A 25,893-nucleotide genomic window follows, 5' to 3' on the forward strand; every position below is an offset into this window, starting at 1 on the left:
CTCACTTTGTTGCCCAGGCTGATATTGAACTCCTGGCTTCAAGTAATCCTCCAAGCCTTAGCCTCCTAAAGTGTTAGGATTACAGGCATGAGCCACTGCGCCCAGCCTCCCCTCTACCTCTACGGTTTTGACAATCAACAATTTCTCCAGAAACTGACAAATGTCCCTGCGGGGAGTGGTGGAAGGTAGGGCAAAATCTCAGCAGGTTGCAAACAACGGCTTCACAGGAAAGTTAGTCAATTTCTAAAATGACATATCTGGAAACCTAGAACAAAACTGCTACTTTTTTGAGCAAAAAAAGAGGGAAGACCATGGTATGAGTAGAGGGAGGATGATAGTATGATTTTAATAATAAAGGTTAACCACCAGTAGTGCTAGAACCAGTAGTGCCCAGGGTTGCAGAACTTTGACTTGGAAATCCAGTTCCATTTATAGTCTTGGGTAAGTTACCACCTCTTTGAGCCTGCTTCCTCACCTATAAAGGGTAGGGGTGACGACACTGAACAAGGTTGCTATGAAGAATAAATGATAAAAATATATATGCAATGCTTTGTAAACCATAAACACTTACAAAGAAAAATAAAAGATCATGAAGTCCTTAAAGATAAAACAATACTATAATAATCACTCAAAAATTAAAATATTCTAAAGTTTCAATTATTTTAATAAACAAAATAAATTTTTCTAGAATGTAACAAAAAATTGTGATATCATGGCACTTATAAGAACATATGTAAAAGCAAAAAATGTTTATTGACATTGGAAAAAACCAACATCTTGAAATTAATCATTAAAATCATAAGGTAAATACCAAGGTTAGAATAAAAAACAGATTTATCTATGATCTGAATAGTGGAGCTTAAATTAGCTAAGTTAATCTTTTTATAAAAAGAAAAGACAAAACCAAAATTTTAAAATACTGGAAAATGATTCTTGAAATCCCCGCAATTAATTCACTGAGGTTTATGTTTGTATTTTCCATCTTCCAGCTGTTAGCCATTTTTGGTTTTAAGTTTGCAAAAAACAAATCACTAATAAAAATCATAAACAACCAAAACTGCATTAACATTTACTGCCAAAAACACATTTTTTGGTGAATACAAAATATTACCCACTGGAAAAATCCATTAAACATTGAAAACAAGTGACTTACTATTTACTGGGTTTATGAAGGACTAAATTACTGAAGTGATTTTCTTTAAGTATTATGAGGTATTTAGAAGTCATTAAAACAAAAACTTTTTTTTTTTTCTGAGATGATGGCTCTCCACAAACTGTCCAGGCTGGTCTCAAACCCTTGAGCTTAAGTGATCTTCCTGCCTCAGACTCCAGAGTAGATGGGATTACAGGCGTGAGCCACCACATCCAGCATTCCAAAAGCTTTTTAAAAAAAATTTCAATGTTGTTCTCCCTTAAGCTACCATACTATTTCTCTTTCATTCACAATTCCATCACTTTTTGAAAGAATTGCCTTACCTCAGTCTGTATTACATTTCTATTCACATGGACCTTAATCTGTTGTGGCTGACCTAACAATTCTCCTTAATCTATTTTCCCAAAATTATCTTATACAAATAATATTAAACAATAATAACTGATTTTATTTTATTTTATTATTATTTTTTTGAGACGGAGTCTCACTGTCGCCCAGGCTGGAGTGCAGTGGCGCAATCTCAGCTCACTGCAAGCTCCGCCTCCCCGGTTCACGCCATTCTCCTGCCTCAGCCTCCTGAGTAGCTGGGACTACAGGCACCTACCACCACGCCTGGCTAATTTTTTGTATTTTTTTTTTTTTTTAGTAGAGACGGGGTTTCACCGTGGTCTCGATCTCCTGACCTCGTGATCCGCCCACCTCGGCCTCCCAAAGTGCTGGGATTACAAGTGTGAGCTACCACGCCTGGCCAATAATAACTGATTTTATTAGTCCATTCTCGCACTGCTATAAAGAAATACCTGACACTGGGTAATTTATAAAGAAACAATGTTTAATTGGCTCATGGTTCTGCAGGCTGTATAGGAAGCATGGCGGAGTCTGCTTCTGGGGAGGCCTCAGGAAGCTTCCAATGATGGCCGAAGGAAAAGGGGGAGCAGCATTTCACTTGGCTGGAGAAAAGGGAGGTGCCACACACTTTTAAACGACCAGATCTCATGAGAACTCACTATCACGAGAACTGCTCCAAGGGGAAAATCCACCCCCATGATCCAATCACCTCCCACCAGGCCCCACCTCCAACACTGGGGATTAAAATTTGACATGAGATTTGGGTGGGGACACAGATCCAAACCATTATCACTGGTGTTTAAAGAACATTTTCAGACATTCTTCTAAATGCCTTACTTTTAATCCTCACAATAACCCTATGAGGTACTTTTACTTATAACTGGTATTTTTTTTTTTTTTTTGGAGACAGAGTCTCGCTCATCACCCAAGCTAGAGTGCAGTGGCACAGTCTCGGCTCACCGCAAGCTCTGCCTCCTGGGTTCACGCCATTCTCCTGCCTCAGCCTCCTGAGTAGCTGGGACTACAGGCGCCTGCCACCACACCCGGCTAATTTTTTGTATTTTTAGTAGAGATGGGGTTTCACCGTGTTAGCCAGGATGGTCTTGATCTCCTGACCTCGTGATCCACCCACCTTGGCCTCCCAAAGTGCTGGGATTACAGGCGTGAGCCACCACACCTGGCTATATCTGTTTTTTTAGGTGTAGGAGCTAAGGAAATTAAATCACTCATGGCAGATCTGGGATTTGAATACAGCAGTCTAGCTCCATGCTTTTAACTATGATGATACACTATTTTTCTTGAAAATCTCTGTTCACTTTGAAATCGCCTTTCCAAATATATCAATGAGAAAATTATGACAGTAAAAAGGATCTGAGCTAACCCACCCTCCATCTTCCCTTTCCTTAAATTATCACTGTGCTATTGGGCTGAGCTAACTTTGGAAGACATTTAGGCTATAGTTTAAATGATAATAGACCTTGCCCAAAACTCAACTTATTTTGTAAAGCTAATGAAAGGCCATGAACTGGGGGAAGAGAGGAGCCTGATTCTGCTAAGGTGTAGACATAGATTGTCAGCCATTCCTGCAAATAATATAACTATTGTAGACTGGCTTTTTGAGATATGTTTTCAGGTTTTTTTTTGCATGGCTGACACCTACGGCTTCACCTGGACCTTCCAATCTCATTCCTGTGGCCCCATCCAGAAGCAATTCAGCCCACAGGAGAACAGCTTACACCCCCCTAGAGATGAAATCATAGGATTGAACCTGGGAGGCGGAGGCTGCAGTGAGCAGAGATCATGCCACTGCACACCAGCCTCCCGGGTGACAGAGCAAGACTCTGTCTCAAAAAAAAAAAAAAAAAAAAAAAAAAAAAAAGAAAAAGAAAAAGAAAAATCCCTAACCCACAAGATGATTTGAGTACTAACTCCATCTCCCACATGGTGTGGCCAGCCTTGTGTCTATTAAACTCTTTCTTTACTACAATGCTGTAGTCTTCATTTGTGCAGCGGGCTGGAAGAAACCGTCGGGCGGTTACAACTTTGCTAACACACATTATGCTTTTCTGGTTGTCCTTTAGTGGCTAGTGTTCCCCAATATCCTTCATTTGGTCTCTTCTCTTTATTCCCTAACAATTTAATCCATTGTAATCATTACCTTTAGGGTGAGTCCTTCAAAATCCACATCTCAAACACTCACCTCATTCATAAGTAGCAAACTTTCAGAAGCAAATTTAAACATCTGATAGCATAAAACTCAATCAAAATGAACATCATAAACCATTTCCTTCGAACTCATAAGGTCCCTATTGACTCTGTTCTTCCTCCCAGCTGTGCAGGTTCTAAACTTCTAGGAGTTGCTCAGCTGATTTCTAACCTTCCCGCATCTCTCTACGGACAACCAGGTGCCAAGTCCTGCCCTACCTTCTCATGCTTCTTACATCCATTCCTTCCTTTTTATCCTCAGTCACTGTATCACAATCACATTCTTATTGGAATATGTGAAAAGAAAAGAAGGTCTCAGGACCCCAAATTCACTATGCCAGGGGTCTATAACCCTAGGGTCATGGACCACAACTGGTACGAACTGGAATACACAGCAGGAGGTGAAAGGTGGGCAAACGAGTGAAGCTTCATCTGTATTTACAGCCACTTCCCACTGCTTGTGTTACTGCCTGAGCTCCATCTCCTGTCAAATCAGCAGTGACATTAGATTCTCATAGGAGCGCAAACTCTATTATGAACCGCACATGTGAGGGATCTAGGTTGTATGCTCCTTATGAGAATCTACTGTCTGATGACCTGTCACTGTCTCCCATCACCCCCAGGTGGGATCATCTAGTTGCAGGAAAAGAAGCTCAGGGTTCCTACTGATTATACATTATGGTGATCTGTATAATTATTTCATTATATATTACAATGTAATAATAATAGAAACAAAGTACACAATAAATGTAATGCGATTGAATCACCCTGAAACCATTCCCTCCTCCCTCATGCCTGTCTGTGGAAAAATTGTATTCCACAAAACTGGTCCCTGGTGCCAAAAAGTCTGGGGTCCGCTCCACTATGTTAAAGAGGAAAAGCTAAGCTCGAAGCTGAATCATGCAAGAAACTCATTCCTTTGTTTCAAAACATTTAGAAGGCCAGATGTCCCCACAGGTAGCTACTCTGTTTACTTTATCTTACGTAAAGTGCTGATTTACTGAGCTGAGATGAATAAATAGTTGACTATTCTTCCAGCCCTCCCTTCTTCCTTCCTTCTCTTCATTCCTTTTTTTCTCTTTCTCTCCCTCCCTCTCTCTCTTTCTGTTTTTCTTTTCTTTTTTCTTTCTTTTTTTTTTTAAGAGACAGAGTCCCACTCTGTTGCCCAGCTTGGTCTGTTCTTTCATATTCTCCAGAGGATTTTAGACATCTTGGTTGCAAGGACTGTGTGTTAGTCATCTTTGCATCCTCTCTCCCCCTCCCCAAAGCTAACATGCTGCCTTGGTTCAATATATTTTTCTGAATGAAGCTTATTAGTGAAGGAAAAGAAAAAAAATTTATTCACACCTTAGGAACACAATGTGTTTTTATCTGCTATATCTTCTTTCACTCCAGTAGCTCACCTTACCTTATAGCTCTACAACAGACTACAGTTACTATTTAGAGATACACTGGTATATTCTACATTACACAGAGGTAGGGGCAAATGGCATTTTTCCCCAATGCACTTTTATTATTTATTATTGGAGGCATTCATTATAGTTTCTATCATAGGCTCTGAGGAGCTCTGAAACCGATTTTCCCAATCACCTCTGACCAGTGCTATAACTAAGAAAACATTTCAAGCAGTTATATCTCTCTTGGAGAAACAATAAAAAATCAAAGAGCTGCTTTAAAATGAACCCGAATATAGAAAAAAAATGAAATTATAGAGGGCCTAAAGAGGCAGAAACACTGGGACAACTCAGGCTAAGGCACAAAAGCACATGCCATTCCTTGGCTTTACAGTCAAGGCACAATCATTTGTATAAAGTCCTGGTATTAAGACTTCCAGTGATGGAGACCTTTTTTTTCTTTACATTTACAGTGCTAGCAACTTTTATTCTTTACCTTTTTACCAAGGAGAATTTACAACAGAAGCAAAAGTAGAAAGAATAATATAATAAACTTCTGTGTACTTCTCACTCAGTTTCAAAAATGATTAATTTATAACCAATCATTTCACATATACTTCCATCCCTATTATTATCTTAATAACAGTTTTTTTTTTTTTTTTTTTGAGACATTGTCTTGCTCTGTTGTCCAGGCTGGAGTGCAGTGGTGTAACTCGGCTCACTGCAACCTCCACCTCTCAGGTTCAAGTGATTATCCTGCTCAGCCTCTCAAGTAGCTGGGATTACAGGTGTCCGCCACCATGCCCAGCTAATTTTTGTATTTTTAGTAGAGATAGGGTTTCACCATGTTGGCCAGGCTGGTCTTGAACTCCTGACCTCAGGTGACTGGCCCATGTTGGCCTCCCAAAGTGTTGAGATTACAGGTGTGAGCTACCATGCCCGGCCAACAACAGCTTTATTGAGGTACAATTAATATACCATACAATTCAATCCTTTAAAGTACACAATTCATTGAATTTTATACTCAAGGTTGTACAACCATCACTACAGTCAATTTTAAAACACGCTTGTCAGGCTCCAAGATGGACAACTAGATGCAGCCAGGGAGAACATCTCCAATGGAGGGACCACGACATTAGGAAGACTGGCTCACTCCCAGCAGATCTTCAGAGGGAAGGCATTAAGAGCGGATGAGGGAAGACACAGATGCTAGGCTCAAGGGGAAGGAAGCTGGGAACCCTGCATGGGGCTACCGCGCACGGGGACTCATTACTGGACCCCAACGACGCTTGAAGAAGGGGTGACTGAACAGACAAGGAGCAACCCACTCTCACTAGAGGCCTCTGGTGACCACCTTGAACATTTAAGTAGGCAGAGAAAACTACTTAGAGAAGTGGTAGGCACAGAACTCCAGCTGGTGTGGAGCCCAGAGGGTTTAGTGCAGAAGCATCTGCAGTGGAGCATGAACAGGGACGCCCACCCCCCTAGGCTCAACTTGCTCCCATAGGAGATGTTGGCCCTAGGGGAACTGCTGGACCTGAACTCCATGAGACAGGGCTGGTCCGACTGGACCCTGTTTGGTCTGTTGGTCTCTCCAGGGGCCCCTGCCTGGCCACACCTGCTTGCAGTACAGCTGCCAGGTACCTCCTAGGGGCCCGTGTCAGCTCCTGTGGTGGCGGAGCTCACCTAACTAGCAGAGTGCTCCAGCAGAGAGGCCACTGCTGACATGCATCAGCTTGCACACGCCCTCTCCCCACTGCAGCCTCCCTCATGCTGCTTTGCCTGCAGGCACTCGCCCACAGGCACCCCCAACATTACTTTAATAGTGAACAAATGGTGCTGGGACAATACATTTACAACACACCATATGCAGAGCTTAACATGGGACAGAGATATAAGCATAAGAGCTAACACTATCAAACTCGTAAAACAGACATACATACTTATGAGTTTGGATTATGCAATGATTTCTTAGATGTGACACCAAAATCACAAGCAAAAAAGGCATAAATTAGACATCACCAAAATTAAAACGTTTTGTCCATCAAAAGACATGATCAAGAAAGTGAAAAAAAAAAAAAGCTCATAGAATGGAAGAATTTTGCAAATCATATATATCAATAAGGGACTTGTATCTAGGATAAAATTCCTACCACTCAACACTTAAAAACCCCAAGTTAAAAATGGCTGAAGGATCTAAACTGACATTTCTCCAAAGAAATGGCCAAATAAACACATGAAAAGATAGCATCACTAATCATCAGGGAAATGGAAAATCACACCACAGTGAGGCACCTCATTTCATACTCACTGTATGAAATGTAAATTATATGCTATGATTATAATTTGATTAAAATAAATTCAGTATCTCAAAGCTGAGTAATATAGGACTAGCTAGGAAAATTTATAATTTATTTATTGAAAAGATCTTATCCCCACTGACTTGCAGTGTATATGTATCATAAATCAAGCAATCATATATGTCGAGTTTATTTCTGAGTTCAATGTCTATTTCTAAGCCTGAATTTTTATCCCATAGGTCTATACCTTAAGATTTTGTGGCCGGGCACGGTGGTTCATGCCTGTAATCCCAGCACTTTGGGAGGCCGAAGTGGGTGGACTGCCTGTGGTCAGGAGTTTGAGACCAGCCTGGCCAAAATGGTGAAACCCCATCTCTACTAAAAACACAAAAAAATTAGCCGGGCGTGGTGGTGTGCACCCGTAATTCCAGCTACTTGGGAGGCTGAGGCAGGGGAATTGCTTGAACCAGGGAGGTGGAGGTCTCAGTGAGCCCAGATTGTGCCACTGCACTCCAGCCTGGGGGACAGAGCAAAACTCCGTCTCAAAAAACAAACAAACAAACAAAAAAAACAAATAAAAAAAACTTTGTAACACACTAAGTCCTCTTTGTTGTTTTATCTCAGGATTGTCTTGGTTATTCTAGGTCCTTTGCATTTCCATATTAATTTCAGAATTAGCACGTAAAATCACACAAAAACCAAGCTGAGATTATTATTGAGATTGCAGTGAATCTCTGATCATTTTGGAGAGAACTGGCATCTTAGCAATACTGAGTCTTTCAATTAACAAGCTAGCTATTCTTCAATTTCCTTCTTGGCATTGTTTTGTAGTATTCTGATAAAAGTCTTACACATTTTTTTTAGTTACCCCAGGTTACTGATAGCTCAGATGCTATTATAAATGATCTTTTAAAGTTCTGTTTTCCAATTATGTATTGGTAATATATGGTAAAAATTGATATTTTTATATTGAAATTATAATCAGCAGTCTTGCTGAATTCTGATTAGACTGATTAGAATTAGACTTAATAATTCTAATAGTTTGCTTGTATATTCTTTTGGGATTTCAAAAATACAATTATGTCTACTGTAGTTAAAGTTAGTTTTTATTCCTTTTTTCCCTACTTTTGTACCTTTTATTTCTTCTTTTCTGTATCTCACTGCTAGGAGCTCCAGTATAAACCTGAATAGGAGTGATGAAAGTAGATATTCTTGCCTTGTTCTCAATTTTGGGGGAGAAGAGAGTTGAGTATTTCCTCATGTTATATTAGTGGCAGATATTTTTGTAGATACCCGCTATCAAATTAAGTCATCTTCCTAAAAATTTTCATCATGATAATGGTGTATTTAATTGTATCAAGTGTTTTTTTTTTTTTTTTTTTTTTTTTTTTTTTTTTTTTTTTTTTTTTTTTTTTGAGAAGGAGTCTCACACTGTCACCTAGGCTAGAATGCAGCGGCGCGATGTCGGCTCACCGCAAGCTCCGCCTCCCAGGTTCACGCCATTCTCTTGCCTCAGCCTCCTGAGCAGCTGGTACTATAGGCACCCGCCACCATGCCTGGCTAATTTTTTTTTTTTGTATTTTTAGTAGAGACGGGGTTTCATTGTTTTAGCCAGGATGGTCTCGATCTCCTGACCTCGTGATCTGCCTGCCTCGGCTTCCCAAAGTGCTGGGATTACAGGCGTGAGCCACTGTGCCTGACCATATCAAATGTTTTTTATTTACTAAGATGTTCATATAATTGTCCTTTATTCTGTTAATATTATGAATCACACTGGGCTTTTTCAAACCAATTTAGATTTCCTGATACAAATCCCACTTGATCATAATGGAGTATCTTTTATTTTTTTCTTTTCTTTTTTTTTTTTTTTTTGAGACAGAGTTTCACTCTTGTTGTCCAGGCTGGAGTGCAACGGCGTGACCTCGGCTCACTGCAACCTCCACCTCCCGGATTCAACTGATTCTCCTGCATCAGCCTCCCAAGTGGCTGGGATTATAGGCATGCGCCACGACGCTTGGCTAATTTTTTTATTTTTAGTAGAGACAGGGTTTCTCCATGTTGGTCAGGCTGGTCTCGAACTCCTGACCTCAGCAGATTTGCCTGCCTTGGCCTCCCACAGTTCTGGGATTACAGGTGTGCACCACTGTGCCCGGCCTTGTTTTTATATATATCTAAATTTTAACTTACAATGTTTTATTTACTATTTGTGTGTTTACTGGCCTGCAATTTTATTTTCTTGTGATGCCCTTGTCAAATTTTGGTGTAGGGGTTATTTTGGCCTTAGAAAGAATACCTCTCTCTACTTTTTAAAATGTTAACTACAATACAATTACCATACCAAAAAATAATTGACAATATTTCCTTACTATCATCAAACCCAGCAAATGTTCAACTTGCCAACTGTTCCACAATTTTTAAACTCATTTGTCTGTTGAGTCAGTATCCAAATAAGGCCCATACAGATGTCATAAGTTGATATATCTTTTAAGTCTTTGTTTTGTTTTGCTTTGTTTCCTAATTGTCTCACTCTGGCACCGAGGCTGGAGTGCAGTGGCGCGATCTCGGCTCACTGCAACCTCCACCTCCACGGTTCAAGTGATTCTCGTGCCTCAGCCTCCTGAGTAGCTGGGACTACAGGCATGCGCTATCATGCCAGGCTAAATTTTTGTATTTTCTGTAGAGGTGGAGTCTTGTTATGTTGCTCAGGCTGGTCTTGAACTCCTGGGCTCAAGTGATCCACCTGCCTCAGCCTCCCAAAGTGTGGGAATTACAGGTGTGAGCCACCGCACCCGGCCAATATACCTTTTAAGTCTTTTTTAACCTATACATTTCCCCTTCATCCCTTTTTTAATTCCTTACATTTTATTTGATGGAGAAACCAAGTTGTTTCCCTCACAGGCATTTCCCACAGTCTAGATTTTGCTGATTGCGTACTTGTGGTGTACTTTAACATATTCCTCTGTCTGCATTTCCTATAAATTAGTAGTTGAATCCATATTGTCAACTTCTTATAAACTTTGTATTGACATTTAATATATGTATAGAAAAGTACATAGATGATAAATATGTAGCTTGATTAATTTTAACACTGTAGTTACATACCATGTAACATCCAAAAGTATGACTAATAAAAGATAAAAATTCATGCACTTGTTTTTTATTAACGTTTTCTTAAACATACAGATAGTTCACATTTATTTCAATGTTTAATATTAGAAGTGTTTTGGGTCTTTATTAGGAAGTTTGGTGATGATTTTATAACCAGAAATATGCCATAGGAACTTAACACTTGTTTGATAACAATTAGCCTATGGTAAAATTGGTTTCATTATATGTCATTTCACTTAAAGTCGCAGTTTCAAAGAACCCACTGACGATGTTAAGTGAGGACTTACTGAACAATAGTCTCGGTTTTACCATGGGGGGATATGTTTCAAGACATCCCCTGTAGATGCCTGAAACCACAGCAAGTACAAAACCTGATTATTGTCAGCCAAAACACATTTCTGTTCACGTCTTCCACTCACAGATTTAATGCCTTTTCCCTCTTAACTAAATAATTATCATGCATTAATTGTGGTCATAACTTTCGCAGTTTGAGGTGCAACAGGAAACTAAACTAGTTTCTTTTTCCTTCTTCACAATTTTACAGATAGGAGATTTGGTCTTACTACAGATGTTAGCACTCTCACCATACCATTCTTTTTCTTTCCTTATTAAGTTGAGAACTTTCACTGCCTTTTCACTTAAGGGAAGCACTTTATAGATCAAGCTTGTCCAGCCCACAGCCATGGCCCACTGTAGCCCAGGATGGCTTTGAATGTGGCCCAACATAAATTCGTAAGCTTTCTTAAAACATGATGAGTTTTTTTGTGATTTATTTATTTATTTATTTATTTATTTATTTATTTATTTTAACACATCAGCTATCACTAGTGTTAGTGTGTTTTATGTGTGGCCCATGACAATTCTTATTCTTCCAATGTGGCCCAGGGAAGCCAAAAGATTGGGCACCCCATTATAGATTCTCTTTGACATAAGGTTTACTACAACATAAGCACTGGGATACCATGACAGGTGATCTGATAACCCTAAGTGACTAACGGGAGGTGAGTGTATATAGTGTGGATATGTTGCACAAAGGGATGATTCATGTCCTGGGCTAGACAGAGCTGGACAGCACAGGACTTCGTCAGGCTACTCAAAATAGCATGCAATTATGAATTATTTCTTTCTGGAATTTTCCATTTAATATTTTTGGACCATGGTTGACCATGGGTAACTCAAATGGGGGAAAGCAAAACTGTGGATAAGGGAAGGCCACTGTAAATATTAACTTGAATAAACATAAGTAACAGAAATTCTGGTTCCTAGGTCTCTATATTCACCACTCTTATCCATAGTTACAATCATTTCAGTACTTTGAAGATCAAAGAGTTCCTTTCACCCAAATGGTACTTGTAGTAATATTACATAATTCTACAGAAAATATAGAGGGGATCAGACCAATAAGACTCAAGGGTATTCCAAGAATTTTAACATGGGATTGAGAAAGAGGACTAAATATAAAGCGATATCCCATAAAATAATAGGAAGACAAAAAGAAGGTGGCATAGAAAGCCAAAGGAGCCACACAAGTTTAGATGTGGAGCAGCCTCATTGAAACCTCTTCATTTTAAGATTATAAAACTGATTCTCCAGAGAGACAGGTGACTTAAGACCACCAACTCATGAAAAGCTGTGGCCAGGGCCTCCCATGCTGGTCAGCCACTGTGACTCTATAGCTAGCAGAGGCTGGGGAGGATTCTACAATCTCTGTTTATTTGGAAACATAGAATAGCTTATTGCTTATTTCCCACATATTTAAAATATATATATTTTTTAAATTATTTTTTCCAAAAATAAGCCCATTAAATTTACTGAAAAAAATTACCTAATTTTCACCATGGGAGGGCAGTCTTATTCTAATAAGCTATAGAAGTCTGAAAATAAAGACATGAAAGCCAGGTCTACTTTAAAATAGTCTTAAACCACTATTATTCTATTTTTAAAATTTAGACAATAACTTCTAACTAGAAGCAAAAATAATAACACACAATCTGACTAATAAAAATACTTAGGAAAACAAAAAGATGAAATACTTGAAAATGGACAAACAGAATTGTGCTTCATATGCAAAAGAATCTAAGTCACTTCCCCGTATTGGAAAATCTTAATAAGAACAAAAGAACAGCACCAAGCATTTACTAAGGCCATACCATGTAGCAGTAACAAATGAAGCAGTTTATTGATTGAATGATTTACTGACTGAGATGGAGTCTTACCCTGTCACACAGGCTGGAGTGCAGTAATGCAACCTGAGCTTTGCAACCTCTGCCTCCCAGGTTCAGGAGATTCTCCTGCCTCAGCCTCCCAAGCAGCTGGGATTACAGGCACATGCCACCATGCCCGGTTAATTTTTGTATTTTTAGTAGTGACGGGGTTTCACCATGTTGGCCAGGCCGGCCTCGAACTCCTCACCTCAGGTGATCCACCTGCCTTGGCCTCCCAAAGTGCTAGGATTCCAGGCAAGAACCACCACACCCAGTCAAAAATGAAGCAGTTTAAATGCAATGTTTAAATACTAAGCACTCAATCATTATGAAATCTTATAATGGTAGATGTAGATACACCAATCTCAAAAATTATCTGAAAATGCAAAGGACTTACAACAGCGAAAACAATTTGGAAAAAGAACAACAAAATTAGAGGATGTATACTCCCCAATGGCAGAACTTAATGTAAAACTACCCTTATTAGGAGAGCATGAGACTGATATAAGGCAGATATATAGATCAATAGAACAGAACTGAGGATCAGAAACAAACCTGCACATTTATGGTTAACTAATTTTTGACAAAGATATTAAGACAACACAATGGAGAAATAATTGTCCTTTCAACAAACCGTGCTGAGACAATTGGATATTCACATGCAAAAAAATGAGCTTAGATCCTAACCTCACACCACACACAAAAATTAAATCAAAACAGATCATAGACCTAAATATAAGAGACAAAACTTATAAAACTTCTGGAAGAAACAGGAAAAAATATTTAAGACCTTAGGCAAAGAGTTCTTAGACTTGACACCAAAAGCATGAATAATGAAAGATAAAAATTCATAAATTGGTCCCAGTGCAGTGGCTGACATCTGTAATCCCAGCACTATGGGAAGCTGAGGTGGGAAGATTGCTTGAGCCTAGGAGTTCAAGACCAGCCTGGGCAACACAGGGAGACCTCATCTCTACAAACAATAAAAAAATTAGCCAGGTGTGGAGGCACATGCCTGTGGTCTCAGCTACTCGAGATGCTGAGGAGGGAGGATCACTGGAGGCTGAGGTGGGAGGATCACTTGAGCATGGGAGGTTAAAGTTGCAGTAAGTTGTGATTGCACCACTGCACTCCAGCCTGGGCAACAAAGTGAGACAGTGTCTCTGAAAAATAATTTATAAATTGGACTTTACAAAGTTAATATTTATGTATCAAAAGGCTATTAAGAAGATGAAAAGCCTGGGCACAATGGCTCATGCCTGTAATGCCAACACCTTGGGAAGCAGAGTGGATTGCTTAAGCCCAGGAATTCGAGATCAGCTTGGGCAACATGGCGAAACCCTGTCTCTACAAACAATACAAAAATTAGCTGGGTGTGGTGGCATATGCCTGTGGTCTCAGCTACTCGGGAGGCTGAGGTGGGAGGATTACTTGAGCCCAGGAGGTGGAAGCTTCAGTGAACCAAGAACCTACTACTACACTCCAGCCTGGGCAACATAGCGAGACTCTGTCCAAAAAAAAAGAAAAAAGAAAGAGAAAAGACTAATCATACACTAGAAGAAAAATATTACAAGCTATATATATTTGATAAAGGACTTATATCCAGAATATATAAAGAACCCTTACACAGTGTAATAAGACAAAAACCCAATTTAAAAAAGGCAAATTGATAAATAGTTTTAATGTAATTCCTACCAAAATCCCAGCAAGATTTATTTATTTATTTTTGAGACAGAGTTTTGCTCTTGTTGTCCAGGCTGGATTGCAATGGTGTGAGCTCTGCTCACTGCAATCTCCGCCCCCTGGCTTTGAGCGATTCTCCTGCCTCAGCCTCCTAAGTAGCTGGGATTGCAGGCACCTGCCACCATGCCCAGCTAATTTTTTTGTATTTTTAGTAGAGATGGGGTTTCACCATGTTGGCCAGGCTGGTCTCGAACTCCTGTCCTCAAGTGATCCGCCTGCCTTGGCCTCCCAAAGTGCTGGGATTACAAGTGTGAGCCACCGCACCCAGCAGATTTCTTATAGATATAGACAAGATCATTCTAAAATTTATGTGGAAAGGCAAAGGAACTAGAATAGCCAAAACAATTCTGAAAAAAGAATACAGTGAGAAAAATCATTCTACTTGATTTCAAGACTTACGCTATAACTATAGTAAACAAGACTAGGCGGTGTTGTCAGGAAGTCAGATGTATAAATAAATAGAACTGAAAAAGAAAAGCCAGAAATAGCATTAAGTGCAGACAATTGATTTTTGACATAGGCACCAAAGCAATTACTGAAGGAAAGACAGTCTTTTAAACAAATGGTACTAGAGTAATTGAATATCCATAAGCAAAAAATCCTTTCAAACCCTATATAAAAATTAACTCGAAATGAATCATAAAAGTAAAATGTCAAGCTATACTTTTAGAAAATAACACAGATGAAAATCTTTGAGAGCTAGGACTTTGTAAAGAGTTCTTAGATATGACACCAAAAGCATGATCTATAAAAGAAAAAAAGAATCAATAAACTGGACTTCACCAAAATTTAAAACTTTTGCTCTGTGAAAGATGCTGAAAAGAAGATGAAAAGGCATGCAATAGAATGGAGAAAATCTTTGCAAACTACGTATCCTACGAAGGTACTCCTTGTTCTAGTATCTAGAACTCATAAAACTCAACAGCAAATAAACAATTCAATGGGAAAATGGGCAAAGGACATGAACAGACATTTCACTAAAGAGAATACACAGATAGCAAATAAGCACATGAAAAGATTCTGAACATCATTAGCTATTTGGGAAATGCAAATTAAAACCACAGTAATATATCACTACATACCTATTAGAATGGCTAAAATAAAAATGTGTTAAAACATCAAATGCTAGTGAGGATGTCAAGAAACTGAATCACTCATACACTGTTCGTGGGAATGTAAAATGGTACAGCTGTTCTGGAAAATAGTTTGGCAGGTTTTTAAAAACTAAACATGCACTTACCATACGACCCAGCAATTGTACTCTGGGCATGTACTCCATAGAAATGAAGACTCATGTTGACACAAAAACGTGTACATGAATGTTTAGAACAACTTTATTAGCATTAGCCCATACTGGAGGCAGCCCAGATGGTTTTTCAGTGGACAGTTAAACCAACTACGGTACATCCATTTCGTGGAATATCACTCAGTAATAAAAAGGAATAAACCAGTGATACATGCAGCACCTCAAATAAATCCCCAGATAATTATGTTTAGTGACACATTTCCAAAAGGTTATATACTGTATGATTCCATTTCTGTAACATTCCTGAAATAACAAAACTGTAAAAATTGAGAAAAGATTAGTTTTTGCTAGGGGCTGAAGATGAAGGGGGAAGGGCATGAGATTTATGTACCTATAAAAGGGCAACATGTGAAACTCTTGCAGGGATAAAAATGTTCTGTAATTCTACTATCTCAACCTCAATATCCTCATTGTAATACTGTACCATAGTTTTGCAAGATGTTATCATTAGGGGAAACTGGGTAAAGGGTACATGGTTTCTTTCTGTATTAGTTCTCATAACTGCATGTGACTCAATAATGAAATTGAAATAACATTTTTAATTAAAAAGTAAATGATTGCAGTAGAATCTAAGGTAATAGGAGAAATCAACACCAGGGCCCACTTGAGAATGGTTTTATAAAATGGTCAGACAGTATTTTTAATCACTCTGAACCTTGAGGATTTATAAATAAAATGAAAAATAAGGGTGATAAAGACAAACATCTGAATCTTGAAAAAGATGACCATAGATTGCCTGATAAGAGTTTCATCCCTGGACTATGTCTACCAAGCATTGCCAAAAATCATCTAATGTTGTACACAGTGTACAGTATACTTTTTATTTTATTTTTGAGATGGAGTCTCGCTCTGTTGTCCAGGCTGGAGTGCAGTGGCATGATCTTGGCTCAATGCAATCTCCACCTCCCAGGTTCAAGCAATTCTCCTGCCTCAGCCTTCTGAGTAGTTGGGATTACAGGCGTGCACCACCACACCCCACTAATTTTTGTATTTTTAATAGAGATAGGGTTTTGCCATGTCGGCCTGGCTGGTCTTGAACTTCTTGAACTCCTGACCTAAGGTGATCTGCTCGCTTCAGGCTCCCAGAGTGCTGGGATTACAGGTGTGAGCCACCCCAACTGGCCCAGAAAACTTTTTTAAAAATTAAAGTTTGAATCATCTTGCATCTCTGGATGTTTTCCTCCAAATTTAACAATTTCTTTTTTTTAAAGTTTTACTTTTCTGAATGAGATTTTCTCCCAATATTTGTTAAAAAAAATGATCCCTTCTCCATTGACTTGCCTTTGGCAAAAATAATCAGAAATTTGTAAGCTTATATCTGAACTTTCTCTATTCCACTGCTCATGTGTCTATCCTTTTGCCAATACTTACATTTATTTAGATCTTCCTCAATGTTTGCAGTTTTCAGCATGCAATTCTTACACAAATCTTATTAGATGTTAACTAAATATGTCGATCTCCAATTATTCATTCTTTTTTTTTTTTTTTTTGAGACAGAGTCTCGCCCAGTCGCCCAGGCTGAAGTGCAGGGGCACAATCTCAGCTCACTGCAACCTTGGTCTACTGGGTTCAAGTGATTCTTCTGCCTCAGCCTCCCGAGTGGCTGGGACTACAGGTGCGCACCACCACGCCCAGCGAATTTTTGTATTTTTAGTAGAGATGGGGTTTCACCATATTGGCCAGGCTGGTCTGGAACTCCTGACCTTGTGATCCACTGACCTCGGCCTCCCAAAGTGTTGGGATTACAGGCGTGAGCCACCACGCCCGGTCTCCATTTATTTATTCTAGTATATAGAAATACAATGGATTTTTGTATGCTGACTTCAATCTTGGCTAAGCTAGAATTAGTGTGCTTTGGGAATAATATTTAAAGGAAGGTAAGCACAAGGTATAAGTGTATTTTAAACAGTTGATGTTTAAAAAAATGTATATATATATATTTTTTAGATGAAGTCTTGCTCTGTCACCCAGGCTGGAGTGCAATGGCGCGATCTTGGCTCACTACAACCTCTGCCTCCCGGGTTCAAGCGATTCTCCTGCCTTAGCCTCCCGAGTAGCTGGGATTACAGGCATGCACCACTGTGCCCAGCTACTTTTTGTAGTTTTAGTAGAGATGGGGTTTTGCCATGTTGGTCACGCTGGTCTCGAACTTCTGACCTCAAGTGATCTGCCTGCTTCGGCCTCCCAAAGTGCTGGGATTACAGGCCGTGAGCTACCACACCCAGCCTAGGGTACATTTTTGTAATTAAATTTTCATTGTTCTCATAGCAACCATTTATAAAACATTCCAGATGTTTTATAAATAATAATGTTTTATAAATGTATCTCAAATTATATAATCCCTTATTAACTTGTAGAACGTAATCTTTCTGCCTAATGTACCTTTTCCCCACGTTAGAGAAGAAAAAAAGGTATGAGGCTGCCTTACAAAAAATCAAATGTAATTAGGGAGACTCATTGTCTGTACCAAGTACCAGTCAAACAGAAAACTGATTGTGGGAGGAATTTACTCCTCCTTCCTTGTTATGGTTTTAATGTTTGTCTCCTCCAAAAATCATGATGAAAACTAACTGCCATCATAACAGTATTAAGAGGCGGGAACTTTAAGAAGTATTTAGGTTATCTGATGCTGTTATTACAGGAATGGAATCACTACCTCTTGCTCTCTTTAACCCAGCAAGAAGTCCCTTGCCAAATGCTGGGTGCCTTGATCTTGGACTTCCCAATAACACCAGAACTGTGAGGAAATAAATTCCTGTTCATTATTAATTATTCAGTGCGTGGTATTCTGCTATAGTAGCAAAAGATGAACTAAGGCACTCCCCAAATGCCTTTTTGCTTTCTGGTATCTCAGGGTATGTTTTTTATTTAGTCAAAGAAGAAAAAATAAATCAATACCATGAAAGATTCAAATCCAAATTTTTTTTTTATCTTTTTCGTGCCCTTTCCTCCAATTAACTAATACGATGGATTATGTATTCCCGAAATTAAAGGGTCTACTTCTATATGCACCTCCTCAACAACAAAAATATTTCCCAATGATTTCACCAAGTAAAATGCATCTTTCCACCCTTTCCTAGTCCTGAAAATGTGATTTCTAAAAGTGCTAAATGCTAAGAACTAAGTACTTTGTACTTAGTACCAGTCATTATAGAAGAAACTTTGAATTAATTATGTAGAAAATCATTTTTTAATCGTGTATATAATTTTGGGACTTTGCTTCTGTGAGGGAGGAGTACTGGCTGCTCCCCATGCCTATGGGTGCTCTCTTGCTTCTTTTGTAGCCTGTGATTGGTTGTGTGCTGGCTTTTATACCCAATCTTCCTTATTTGGTGAGGATTCTACGACATTTGCTAGTTTTGTTGTCACATGGCTTATTGATTTCAAACGTACTTTCATCTCATGTGGTTTATAGGAGCTAACTGGAGAAAGACCAAACAATAAATAGTCCAGCTGTCTAGATACTAAAGATTTACAAAATGTCCTTCAAACAAAGAGCTAGTCCCTTAAAAGCAATTAAAGAGAAGGTCAAATTACCATTTTCTTTTTTCCTTTTTTTTTTGAGATGGAGTTTCGCTCTTGTCGCCGAGGCTGGAGTGCAATGGCGCCATCTTGACTCACTGCAACCTCTGCTTCCCAGGTTCAAGCGATTCTCCTGCCTCAGCCTCCTGAGTAGCTGGGATTACATGCGCCCATCACCACGCCCAGCTAATTTTTATATTTTTAGTAGAGACCAGGTTTTGCCATGTTGGCCAGGCTGGTCTCGAACTCCTGACCTCAGGTGATCCAACCGCCTCAGCTTCCCAAAGTGATGGGATTACAGGCGTGAGCCACTGAGCCCGGCCAAAATTACCATTTTCATGTGATCCACATGTGCCTAAAAAATTCAAGAGAATCAACTGAAAAACTGTAACACAGAGTCATAGGTATAACTAGCAAGAGGTTAGTATCTATGAGATATAATGAACTTGTAAAAATCAATTTAAAAAAATTACATAGTAGAACAATGAGTAAAGGCCAGGCGTGGTGGCTAACGACTGCAATCCCAGCACTTCGGGAGGCTGAGGTGGGCAGATCATGAGGTCAGGAGTTTGAGATCAGCCTGGCCAATGTGGTGAAACCCGATCTCTACTAAAAATACAAAAATTAGCCGGGCGTGGTGGCGGGCGCCTGTAATCTCAGCTACTCGGGAGGCTGAGGCAGACGAATTGCTTGAACCTGGGAGGCAGAGGTTGCAGTGAGCCAACATCATGCCACTGCACCCCAGCCTGGGAAACAGAGCTAGACTCTGTCTCAGAAAAAAAAAAAAAAAAAGAAAAGAAAAGAAAAACGAGTAAAAAACATCAACAGGCATACATCAGAAGAGAAAATCCAAATGGCTGAAAAACATTTGAAAAGATGTTCAATCTCTTTAATAGGCAGGCCAATGGAAGTTAAAATCACACTGTAATGCCACTGAATACTTATCAAATTGGAAAAAGGTAGAGAATATCAAGTATCAAGTATTAATGAGATCTAAACAAACATACCCTTATCCACATCAAATGCCAACAGTGCATCAATCGACAGGCATGTCAAAGGGAAATAATATAACGTTGAGAAATGCCTTCAATAGTTAAAGAAATCTAGCGTATGGAAACAGTCTCATTTCAAATTTGATAGGGGAAAGGTGGACTATTCAATTAACGCCAGCAACAAATTCAGTGGGATCACATATCATACTTAACAAGCACTGTAAACACCAAACATACCAGATTTTCAAACGCAAAAAAATTTTTTAAATTTAAAAATAAAGAAACTGACCAGGCGCAGTGGCTCATGCCTGTAATCCCAGCACTTTGGGAGGCTGAAGCGGGCAGATCATGAGGTTAAGAGATCGAGACCATCCTGGCCAACATGGTGAAACCCTGTCTCTACTAAAAATACAAAAATTAGCTGGGAGTGGTGGTGTGCACCTGTAGTCCCAGCTACTTGGGAGGCTGAGGCAGGAGAATTGCTTGAACCCAGGAGGTGGAGGTTGCAGTGAGCCGAGATCGTGCCACTGCACTCCAGCCTGGTGACAGACCGAGACTCCATCTCAACAAAAAATAAACAAAAATAAAACAACAACAACAACAACAAAAGAAACCATAATAGTCCTAAAATGAACAGTGGAAATCAGGAAGAATTTTTCTGCGAATGCAGAAGTAACTATAACACAAAAGCCAGGAGGCTGTTAAGAAGAGATGGATAAACTTGGCCGAGCATGGTGGCTCACACCTGTAATCCCAGAACTTTGGGAGGCCGAAGTGGGCAGATCACCTGAGGTCAGGAGTTCGAGACTAGCGTGGCCAACATGATGAAACCCTGTCTCTACTACAATACAAAAATTAGCCAGGTGTAGTTGTGGGTGCCTGTAATCCCAGCTACTCGGGCGACTGAGGCAGAAGAATCACTTGAACGACTTCATCCTAAAAAAAAAAAAAAAAAAAAAGAGAAGAGACGGATACACCCAATGATGTAACAAAAAGTCTTCATGGCAAAACAATCAAAAGCAAATTACAAATTGGAAAATAATAGTTATAAGTCATAGCACATAATTTCCCTTATACATAAAAAACCCCTAAAAGTCATTAAGCAAAAGACCTACAATACAATAGAAATAAAAGATACAAGCAGTTCCAGAAAACGCAGCATACAGGGATGTAAAATATAAGAGATATTCAACCAGATCCATAGTAAGAGAAATAAGAACTCAACTATAAGATACCATTTTAACCCACCAGATCACTGAAAGATTAAAACCTGATAAAATGGTATGCGGAGGATTTAACAGCTGGGAGTGCCACTTGGAAGGGCCTCTGAGGCGGACAATCACATCTGTGCCTGAGGATTGACCCCTCAGACACACTAGCACACATATGCAGTCTCTTATAAAAGTTTATTAGCTGTACCATTGTTTACATTAGGAAAAGATTAGAAACATCTCCAATTTCATGCAAGAATGCTTTTTGAGAAATAATGATTTCTAAATATATCTATTTGCTTCTATATGTACAAAATATCTCTGGAAGGATTCACAAGAAAATGACAAGATGATGATGATAATGATTATTTTGAGACGGAGTTTCCTTCTTGTCACCCAGGCTGGAGTGCAATGGTGCGATCTCGGCTCACTGCAACCTCCGCCTCCTGGGTTCAAGGAATTCTCCTGCCTCAGCCTCCCGAGTAGCTGGGATTATAAGCGCCTACCACCACGCCCAGCTAATTTTTGTATTTTTAGTACAGACAAGGTTTCACCATGTTGGCCAGACTAGTCTGGAACTCCTGACCTCAGGTAATCCGCCCTCCTCAGCCTCCCAAGGTGCTGGGATTACAGGAGTGAGCCACTGCACTTGGCATGAAAATGACAAGATTATATTCAGGTGATTCAGATGCTGAGTTAAGGATAACAGTCATTTGTTCTTTACCTTCTCTATGTTCTGTAGACTTTAGCCAAGTATTCACTGATTGTCTTCTGTTTTCAGTGTTTCTGTATTCATGCTTTTATGTTAATAAAAGTTTGTTTCACATACAGGCCATTATGCGGCCTGCTGATGAGTTCACCAGGTAAGGTCTGGGAGGTGACAGTAAGGTTATTCCCCTGAATTGGTACAGAGGCCATTGTCTGGAGGCATCTTTCCTCCAACAGTCAGGAAAGTAGAAACATATTCAGAAAATGGAGAAGAAGATGCACATTGGAGGGTACTGTGCATTCATTCATTCATTCAAACAATATTTATTGAGCACCCACTATTGACAGTTTGGGGACATGGTAGCTCATAAAAGAGTCTTGTCAGAAAGGAGAAAGCAGACAAATAATTACATTCATAATTAATTGCAACTGGCATAAGTTGATGTCTTAAAGATAAGATTTAGCTAACAACAAGATTGAGAGGTACAGAGGCCTAGCATCCTCAAGAGACAGAGAAGCTCCTTCAAAGGTCATAATAAGACAGAAACATGGCAATGTGAGGCTCAAAAAGAAGCCAGTGGGCCGGGCGCGGTGGCTCAAGCCTGTAATCCCAGCACTTTGGGAGGCCGAGGCGGGCGGATCACGAGGTCAGGAGATCGAGACCATCCTGGCTGACAGGGTGAAACCCCGTCTCTACTAAAAATACAAAAAAATTAGCCGGGCGTGTTGGCGGGCGCCTGTAGTCCCAGCTACTCGGGAGGCTGAGGCAGGAGAATGGCGTGACCCCGGGAGGCGGAGCTTGCAGTGAGCCGAGATCGCGCCACTGCACTCCAGCCTGGGGGACAGAGCAAGACTCCGTCTCAAAAAAAAAAAAAAAAAAGAAGCCAGTGTGGGTACAGAGCAGAAACCAGCAGTGGTGCAAACTGAACATTCCAAGAATGAGCAAGTGGTAGGCCAAGGTCAGATCATCCCCAATCTTGAAGATCAATGGTTTGGAATTTACTTTTTTTTAATAAAGCATCACTGGAAGTAACAAGTAGAAACAAGTAACAAGTAGAAACAAGGAAGTTTAAGTAGACACAGTGTGCAGTCTGATTTTTATGCAGACAAGAAGAAAATTGCTTGGAGAAGGAGATGTGTGAACATAGTCAAGACCCTACCCAGAACACCTGGGTTTGAGATGATGGCAGTCATGGTATGAGACACAGACAGATCAAAAAGATATTTGGGTGTGGAACACAGAAGATTCACCAACAGATTCAATTTGAAAGTCAGGGAGAAGTATTTACATCAGTGGTTCTCAAGGTTTGGTGGGACCTGGGACACTTGTTTAAAATGGAAGTTCCTGGGCCCATGCTCAGAGGTTGATTTTGTAGATCTTGAGTATAAAGATGCTGGAACCTGAATTTTTAATAAGCAGCTCTGGTAATTCTGATGATGATGGACCTCCTGCCACACTTGAGAAGGCACTAATTTAAAGGACTCCCAAACTTCTGGCTTACACAAGAGAGTGGTCAGGGTTGGGATGGGGGCACCATTTACAGAAAATGTGAATGATGACGGCCAAGAAAGCTTGTGAGTATGGGCCATGAATTCAGGAGCCTCTGCTCCTCATAGCCCCCGGGGAGCAGACAGACCAAGAGACTGACTGCAATTAATGTTTGGACTGTTTCTATAGGGCTGCCCAAGTGGCCTTTCTGATAGAAGTAGTTCATCAGCTAAGTGTCATTATCTGCCTTACGAACTTGATTCCATTTAGAAAGCTGAGAGGTGGTTACTTCCAGGCATATGTCTGCCTTGACCCTGCTGACACTGGCTACCTATGAGAGTACCACTTACTCCCTCCTCCTAGACCACTAGGCATCAGCCAAGCTGGCCTGTCACCACTCTGATACCAACTTGGCTTACTCCATCACCATATTTAGTTCTGAATATCTAAACTACTTAAAATAGTGTCTGCCTGCCCTTTTTAAAAGATTAATTAATAGTCAGGGCATGGTGGCTCACGCCTGTAATCCCAGCACTTTGGGAGGCTGAGGCGGGTGTACTGCCTGAGGTCAGGAGTTCAAGACCTGCCTGACCAATATGGAAAAATCCCGACTCTACTGAAAACACAAAATTAGCCAGACGTGGCGGCACATGCCTGTAATACCAGCTACTTGGGAGGCCGAGGCAGAAGAATTGCTTGAACCCGGGAGGTGGAGGGTGCAGTGAGCTGAGATCACACCATTGCACTCCAGCCTGGGCAACAAGAGTGGAACTCCGTCTCAAAAATAAATAGATAAATAAATAAATAATAAATAAAGATTAATAGCCAGCTGCGGTGGCTCACGCCTGTAATCCCAGCACTTTGGGAGGCTGAGGCAGGCGGATCACCTGAAGTCAGGAGTTCAAGACCAGGCTGGCCAACATGGTGAAACCCCGGCTCTACTAAAAATACAAAAATTAGCTGGGTGTGGTGGTGCACACCTGTAATCCCAACTAGTCAGGAGGCTGAGGCAGGAGAATCGCTTGAACCCAGGAGGTGGAGGCTGCAGTGAGCCGAGACGGCGCCATTGCGCTCCAGCCTTGGCGACAGAGCCAGACTCTGTCTCAACAACAACAAAAAAGATTAATAGACTTTATTTTTTATAGCAGTTTTAGGTTCACAGCAAAACTGAGTGGAAGAACAGAGACTCCCCAGATCCCTTTCTTTGCTGAGTGCCCTTTTTCTGGTACTGTACAATGCTCCAGGCCCATCTCCTACTTTCCTTGCTCCAGTCCTCCTGGAATCAGCTATTTCTCCAAGGAGCAGCCCGGGTTCCTTTTACTGGAAAATGATGTTAGAAACCAAGATCTGGGCTTTGTGGTTGTTGCTGCTTAAAGTGCTCCTGCTTGTAGGATCTCTCAGCCAACAGAGCAAGGAGGTCTATGTGTGTACTATGTATATATAACATAATTACATTTCCCTTTTAACCAGCTATATCTATATTAAGCTAAATATGAGTTCATACTGATGTCTTCAACTTTAATCTATTATCACATGAATCACTGTCACCACCTCACCTCTCTTATTTATTTGTAACTTCCACTCCAACAGTGAGACACCTGGCTCTCACCATCTGCCATACAACAACTTAATTGTTCCATTCCAGTCCCCACATACAGTGGTGCCTGAACTGTTGACCCATACCCTCATGCCTCATTCATTTTTATCCTTTTACCTTGCATTATTCTCTTCCATCGCACTCTACATTGTTTATATTCTGCATTTTATGCTTATTTATGTTTATTTTCTGTTTTCCCTCTCTATAACAACAGAGACTTTCACTGCTGAGTCCCAAGCACCTAAAATCTGCACAAAGTAGGTGCCCAGTAAATAAAGTGGAACAAATGAGCAGAAAATTGTAATGCTTATTATGTTAATTAAGCAGGTCTCAGGAGGGCCTTTCCTAGCCAGTCCTGTGTCACTCAGCTTTGAGATACTGAATCTATTTCAATCAAAGTATAATCATAGCATATAATTTACACTTTTCAACAATTCAACTCCTTTTCTCCCCAATTGCTACAATTATAACCACTTAACTAAAACAGTGAACTATTACAAACTCACATCCCCTATTTTTTCCTTTAAGGCCTGACTCTAACTAACCACCACCTCCCCGCATTCCCATCCCTCGCCACCTTAAACCTCCTAGACATTGCCAATCAGTTTAAATT

At 40.1% G+C, this 25,893-nt stretch overlaps 1 protein-coding gene across 1 annotated transcript in view; it reads right to left on the bottom strand.

Moving 5' to 3' along the window:
- Nucleotides 1–25,893, bottom strand: part of CENPP (centromere protein P) — a 295,669-nt gene that overhangs the window by 159,975 nt on the left and 109,801 nt on the right. The window lies entirely within an intron of this gene.

This window comes from Nomascus leucogenys, chromosome 1a (assembly GCF_006542625.1).
Source record: "Nomascus leucogenys isolate Asia chromosome 1a, Asia_NLE_v1, whole genome shotgun sequence".
Taxonomy (NCBI): Eukaryota; Metazoa; Chordata; class Mammalia; order Primates; family Hylobatidae; genus Nomascus; species Nomascus leucogenys.